A 6,000-nucleotide genomic window follows, 5' to 3' on the forward strand; every position below is an offset into this window, starting at 1 on the left:
CAACACCTATGTGCCTTGAAATGGAATTAAGATGAAGCCTATATGTAGGTGAAATGAGGAGCCAAGACTTGTAGGAACCGAGCATACTTAGTACAATACAAGACTGAATTCTCAACAGGCACAACAGGCTCTAGATTTGAAACCCTTCAGGCTTGAGCAAGATCACATCTTGCCCAGATTCTGTGACCCTGAACCAGTGGGATTGAGTGTGCCCTCAGCAAGTTTGCCGACGACACCAAGCTGTGTGGTTCGGTTGATACGCTGGAGGCAAGGGATGCCATCCAGAGGGACCTTGACAGGCTTGTGAGGTGGGCCAATGCCAACCTTATGAAGTTTAACCAAGCCAAGTGTAAGTGCCTGGGTAGGAGCAATCCCAGGCACTGCTACAGGTTGGGCAGAGAAGAGATTCAGAGCAGCCCTGCAGAGAAGGACTTGGGGGTGTTGGTTGATGAGAAGCTTAACATGAGCCCGCAGTGTGCGCTTGCAGCCCAGAAAGCCAACCGCATCCTGGGCTGCATCAAAAGAAGCGTGACCAGCAGGTCAAAGGAGGTGATCCTGCCCCTCTACTCTGCTCTCATGAGACCTCACTTGGAGTACTGCGTACAGTTCTGGTGTCCTCAACATAAAAAGGACATGGAGCTGTTGGAGCGAGTCCAGAGGAGGGCCACGAGGGTGATAAGGGGGCTGGAGCACCTCCTGTATGAAGACAGGCTGAGAGAGTTGGGGCTGTTCAGCCTGGAGAAGAGAAGGCTGCGTGGAGACCTCATAGCAGCCTTCCAGTATCTGAAGGGGGCCTATAAGGATGCTGGGGAGGGACTGTTCCTTAGGGACTGTAGTGGTAGGACAAGGGGTAATGGCTTCAAACTTCAACAGGGGAAGTTTAGATTAGATATAAGGAAGAAGTTCTTTACAGTGAGGGTGGTGAAGCACTGGAATGGGTTGCTCAGGGAGGTTGTGGATGCTCCATCCCTGGCGGTCTTCAAGGCCAGGCTGGACAGAGCCTTGGACCACATGGTTTAAGGCAAGGTGTCCCTGCCCATGGCAGGGGGGTTGGAACGAGATGATCTTAAGGTCCTTTGCAACCCTTACTATTCTATGATTCTATGATCTCCAACAGGTACTCTCTTATTTAACGAAAGGTCATTTTTCTTATTAAAATAAATGGCTACGGCAACACTTTAATTTTATTTTTAAGAGGGAGATAAAGCCTCCCTGATGTTTGTTGACATTCAACCCCATTCACTGGTAATCCAAGCCTTAGTAATTTTGTTAGTAAGTGCAATCAATTTTTGTTTATTTAGGAACAGGTAATTCCTGATGAATATTCTGCTGAAGATCTATGGCTTTTAGCAACAGTACTTATGTCTTGAGGAATTTATAGTAAGCCAAAGTGAATCAACCCTGTTAATCATTTCCTTGGTTTTTGGGCATAAACACATGGCCCTCTCTTCCTGTTTGTATATGCAATTAGCATGTGTCATCTGGGAATAACGTAAGGTATATTTTCAGAACAAATGTAGCAGTCTGGGAGAGAGTAAATTCCGGGAAAAGATCTTAAAAAAAAAACCCCACCAAAAATGAAAGTGGAATATTTTCATGAACAATATATATCTCTAAATCAGGTATTAAATGAGGAGTCCATTTACCACTCCACATGCACAGGGTACCAAACACCACTCCTACAGGTTCAAATTATCTGAATGCCTATAGGTATTAGCATGACCCTTTCCCAAGTCTTTAGCCTGGAGCACACAGACCTCTTCTTTGGAGGTCTTCCATCAGCTCATTGTCACTTGGCCAATATATGAAATGCATGTAAAGATTTAACAGGCCTGGCGTTACCACAGCTCATCACGTACAGGGGAAAATAGCACAGACAGGCTGAGATGGTAGTTTGGATGGGGCCAAAAGACAGTTTTGGGGTTTGGGAATGCGTTTGAAGTGATCTGCAAAATGAAGGTGTTTCCCTGGAGTGCGATTCAAAAAACTAGACACATCATTATGATACTGTTTTTATTGGCAATAGCAAAACCGTGATATCATCTCAAATAAAGCATATGAAAAGAAGACACCCCAACAACTAGCTCCTAACAGCTAACACCATCACAGCTTTAATGTCCTTTAGCTACCGCAGAGACATCTGCTGCATCTGCTGAATGCAAAAGTGTGTGTGGTAAATAAAATGTTTTTCATTGTACTCAGACAGACATCAGTGTGAACAGGGTCAGACCTTCCATGGTGTAGCACAGTGGTACCAGATGCCATATTTCTTCATTTTGAATTATAGTTTAATGTTAAAAAAACCCCTCTTAATGATTTTTTTTCATTAAAATGAAGAGTTAGCACAGCACTGCTGCATACATGATGGTCTGTCTGGTTCTTATGGGTGTTGAATGGAAATCATGGAAGAAATTTTCTGAGGTTTACACTGATGGTTCTGAACTTCACCAGTGTGGGTAACAAGACACAGTGTCTGTCTTAGAATGCCCCAATATACTTTTATACTGGAAAGAATAGTCCCTCCTTGTTAATAAAAAGTTTGTGCACTTTACTCCTTTTCCAATACAGAGAGTTTGGACTGAGAAAGACAAAACCCCACAAAAAATTTAGAGTGCTGCTTAAAACTGTTTGAATTTTCAGGTAATGGTCATCTGGTAGGACTGCATAGTAGTTTTCTACAGTAGTTTTTCAAGTATACTTATCATGTGTTTCACGTGCCACCTTGTGGTCTTCAGTGGAAAAGCAAAATTTTGTCTGATTTGGTAAATTGGAAATATGTTTCTGTGTTCATATTTCCAATAAATGAAAATCTGTAGTATAGATCAACATCTCAGCAAGTTTACCAAACCCAAATTTTCAAATGTTTTATAAAGAATGAGGTTTAAGAGCTTCAAATACAACTTAGTTTAGAACATGACCTTCAAACTGACAGTATTTATGTTGCAATAAGTGTGCTGTACAGGTAGTCAAAATAAAGATTAATTACTGGAGGAAATATACAGGGTGCAAATCCTTTTCGTCTCCAGCATAGAAGCATCAATAAAAATACTGTAGGTGCTGGCCAAGAAAACAGCTGTGTTTTAATCAGGAGTACTGACATTCGAGGAACTGTTCTCATAAGAAGTCAGTTTCAGCAAATCTGTCCAGGTGGTATAATTTTAGAAGATTTTCACTACCCAAAAAATAGTTATCTTTTCAAATCAGAATATATTGTTGTTTTGAAATAATTCAGAAGATTGTTTTGCTATTGCACTTTTCCTGAGTGACAAAATTGGAAGTTAGTCCTGTTTTAAGTTTTCCTTCAGTGACAACTTCTGAGACAAGTTAAGGTTGGAAATTTGTGTCTAACCTGCTTCTGTAAGTCTGGAAGGGCTCAAAGTTCTTGTAGGAAAATACCCATTAAATTTTCTTACTTACTACGTCTTTAGGGCTCAAAAGTTTAAACTTAGGTCAGAAATATTTGTGCTTTATACAAACCAAAAGATTCTGTTTTCTTAAAGAGTGTTAAAACTGATCAAAGATAATTGAAGAGTACCAGGAGTAAGTGGGAAAGAGGAAGAAAATAACCAGGACAGGTAAGATTATTTGAGTAAGCTGTAAAGCTTGAGCTGTAGTTCTCTGTTGGAATGAGTGGCCAGCTGGAACTTGGGAGGGGACGCCCTCTAAACACGGGCCTCTGTCAGGTTCCTTTGCTATGAGCAAGCTGACCTTCCTGCTTCATATGTGATATAGTATAAGGCAGAATTGCCTCTGATGGTAAATCCATGCTGACTACTCCCCATCACGTTTTTGTCCTTCACAGGACAAGTTGGAAGTTGTTTCCAGGATCTGTTGCTCCATCACCTCCCCAGGGCTGTTGCCAGCAGCAGCGGTGCTCTGTCATAGCAGAGTTAACCCAGGGGCCTTTGCTAAGATCTTTAGGGGTCCATTTGGGACCCTAATTAGCCTCCAGAGTGCCCTGGAGCTTTATCTGGGCTTTGCAAGGGCCCATTGGAGGCCCCTGCTGCCCTCCAGGGATCCCCCCATTCTCAAAAATCTAGAAGTCTAAAAAAAAAATTAAAAATTACTTTTAAGCACAAATTCACTTCTGTAGATATTCTGGAGGGTTGTGTCTGCTATGTTTATTATAATCCATTGTTTCTGTGCTTCTTAGCCCCCAATGCCCACATCTGGATCCTCTTCATCTTCCTCCAAAATAGGTGAGAGACTGGGAACATGATAAAGAGGATCATTCCAGTTCTCATTTTCCAGGTCCTCATCTGAATCTTCTTCAGCAGAATCAGAGGGGGTGAATCCTCTTGAGACATCCACCAGCTCTCCCACAGACCAACCATCTTCATCTACCTGTCCAAAGACATAAATTGACCAGCAGTTAGAGGAAGCTGTAGTTCAGGCTGCTCACTGGAATCATCACAAGGATCATAGCTGTATTGAGCAATGAATGTTCAAAGCTGTCCCAGCTGTTGTCCCACAGCCTGCAGGATGATGGACTGTCTGCCTGCTACTGGTTCTGTCTCACTTGCAGTGTCCTCCTCTGAAAGAAGGCAGGACCCAGGACTCTCCTCTGCCCAAGCTGACCCTAAGGAGCTCTGAAACCGATTCTCTGGTTCACTCACCTGGGCTCCAAACAGTTGTATGGTGTCTCCGTGGTCCCTTTTTACTTCTTTCTGAGCACTTTCAGCTGTTTCTTTCATGTCATCCTGTTTGCACTCTGCATCTTTCAGTCGTGTTTGAAGAGACCTGATTGCTTGGATAACAGAAATTCTCTCCTTTGTCACTCGCATCAGTTGCCTCATCAGGTCAGCGTTTTCAGCTTGAACCTTTTCTGCCCAGCGCATCTGCCCACGGAAGCGAGAATTTTCTTCAGCCAGTCCGGCATTTTCACCTGCCACCTGCATGAGCTGCCCCTGTAACTCCTCACACCTTTGGCAGAAGGTGCTCGTAGAGTCTGAGCTCTTCTTGTCTGCAGCCATTTGGTCCTGAAGCTCCTTCTGTGAGACTTCATTCTGCTGGGCCTGTGGCAGCAAACCTCTGGCAGGCTGTCTCCATCCTCCAGTCCTCTGCTCAGGAAACGACTTCATGCATGGTTCCTCAGCAGAGCTTTGGGTGGGCAGTGGCAGTGGAAAGTTCATCAGGTGCTCGATGGTGTCCTGCAGATGCCTGCAGCTTTCTTTTAGCTGCTTGGTGAGGGCAGCTAGCCGAGAGTTTCTCTGCTGGAGCCTCTCTGCCTCCTGGCATGTTTCTGGAGAGCTGCCCTTTCCCAGGAGGCCGTTCTGCCTCATCTTAAGGGTTTTGCGTTGCCTCTCCAGGTCTTCCAGCACATGCTGCAGGCGGGCCTTCTGCTCCAGCAGCCGGCTGCAGGTGCTACCAGGAAGCACCAAGTCTTGTTCTGCAGGCTCCGGCACCTTCTGCGCGGGGAGGCCGAGGGCCAGCACTGAGCCCCTGTAGGGTGAGGGGCCACTGCGCACCACAGGCCCCTGGCCCACAGCATCCTGCCTCATGGCTGAAGGCATGGGGAGAAGGCTGTCGGCCACCCAGCGCTGCTGCCAGCAGGCACCACCAGTTGCGTTCCCTGGATCTGCGAGGGGCGGCAGCCCCCTGAGCCCATGTCAGCTGCTGCCTCCCAGCACCGCGCAAGAGGAAGGGAGGAGTGTGGGGAAGGTGTTGGAAGATTTGCTTTTGTTTCTCATTATGCTAGCCTGATTTGATTGCTAAAAATTAATTTCCTAGAGTCGAGTCTGTTTTGACTGTGATAGTAATTGGTGAGTGGTCTCTCTCTGTCCCTGCCTCGACCCACAAGCCTTTTGTAGTTGTCCAGTTGAGGAGGGGGAGCAATAGAGCAGCTCCAGCCAAGGTTAACCCAGCACAAAAGAAGCTTGTACATCCTTTGGGAACTTGAAAGCCATCTTCCGTGTCTCTTCTGCTGTTTATGAGCCCCCTGAAGCGCTCCAGGGAGGGCACTGTTGCAGGTCTGTGCAAGAATCATCTCAGCTGCAGAAG

Source organism: Strigops habroptila, chromosome 1, assembly GCF_004027225.2.
Source record: "Strigops habroptila isolate Jane chromosome 1, bStrHab1.2.pri, whole genome shotgun sequence".
NCBI classification, from domain to species: Eukaryota; Metazoa; Chordata; class Aves; order Psittaciformes; family Psittacidae; genus Strigops; species Strigops habroptila.